Source organism: Gavialis gangeticus, unplaced genomic scaffold (assembly GCF_001723915.1).
Source record: "Gavialis gangeticus isolate Ggan-Ray unplaced genomic scaffold, GavGan_comp1, whole genome shotgun sequence".
Classification (NCBI taxonomy): Eukaryota; Metazoa; Chordata; order Crocodylia; family Gavialidae; genus Gavialis; species Gavialis gangeticus.
Genome location: NW_017729029.1, coordinates 22,767,912 through 22,769,540, shown reverse-complemented (window position 1 = coordinate 22,769,540; position 1,629 = coordinate 22,767,912).

Sequence of the window (1,629 nt, the reverse complement as noted above, 5' to 3'; positions counted from 1 at the left end):
CACCCCCCCCCACCCCGGAACAAACCAAAACTGCTCATTTTATTTCCCTAAATGGGCCATTATAACAAAATTATTTGTTAGGGCATGGACTGTCTTCCTCTGCCTGGTAATTTCCTAACACATGTTAGATGCTGTCACAATCTTAAGAATAGCAGTGTAAATTACTCAAATGATTTTTAATATTATTTGTTCATTATACTATCTGTAACACATTCAACAGGTTCACATCCATATGTTCATCAGTCAGTAGAAATAGAGATCAAGTAGGCAGTTTATCACCCTTTTACCTGAAATAACTGATTATATGAGATCAAATTTTAGAAAGAAAAGCACCCCTTTACCATAATTTCTCTTTCACATTATAACAAAAGGACATATCTTCGAAGATTTTTTGTATACCTTTTCGGTTGAAGTTTGCATTGTATCAGCTTATGAGTATTCATATTCTGAAATAAATTAGCATAAATTTGCAAGTCTCTTTGACCTGAAAGAAAGTACTTTTGCTAACTATAAACTACAGTGATTTGATGGATTATGTCAAAACTGATCTAAGTATTGAAAAGAAGTCTTCTTGCTTTCCAAGATTTACTATTCTTAAATAATGAAAGCTACAACACAACCCATATAATGCTTGCCCTTTCCTAGCTATGAGTCCATCACTAATTACACTTTAAACTTGCAGATTTCACATTAGCTAACGTCCACATGTGTTGAGTATTGCATAAAAATAGAAGAATGCTGGGTAGATTTTTTAGGGCTGATGTGGTAACATGGCTGTAAACTACTGTTGTCTAAAGAATATATTGGTGATTTAGAAGTTTGCTTTATAGCCATATAGGCAGTTATGGAAGGTTTTCAGGAAATAATTAACATTAATGTTAGACATTGCACACTAAGCCTGTTAAACTAAGTAACTCCTGTCATTCTAACTTATTAAAAAAAATCACCAGCATTACTCTGCAAAGAAAGCAGGAGCCAGGAGGTAAATGTTGGATGGATGTAATTATAAATGCACCCCAATTATGTTACTCAATAGAAGCTCAAAGTGATTTACTATAAAAATTAGGTATTCTTTAGTGATCCTTGTACAGGATGAGATACATTTAGCTTAAAGAAAAGCTAGTAAATCCTACATTGGACAAAACAGAGATGTTATTTTCCGCTTGGTATTTTGTTGCTACCCAGCCATGCTGCCATGTACAATATGTACATTCTACTACCCAATGATTATTCTTTGTAACACAATTGAATAACTTGCTGAGTTATGATGCTACATTAAATAGACAATTGGAGTTGGATGGGTAAAAAGACAATGTTTGAATATTTCCTGTGGATAGAGTTCTGTGTAGGTTTCTTATTGTAACTTAAATCTGTAATTTATAAACAAAACTGTGTAAAAATGCTGTAATATAAGCTGCTTGTAAAATTTATAGAAATTTCAGTTGTTGAGGGTTTCCAAGGAGTTCTAAGATGGCTTCTCTTATGTGCCCAGCAGGTATAAGTAGCTTTAAATATTGTTGTCCCCACTGTAAATCTATTCAAATCACGTTTAGTTTTCATGTGCAAAATAAAAGCAGTTTCACTTTTAACCTACTGGTAGGGTTTACTTAATGAAACCTCAAACTATTA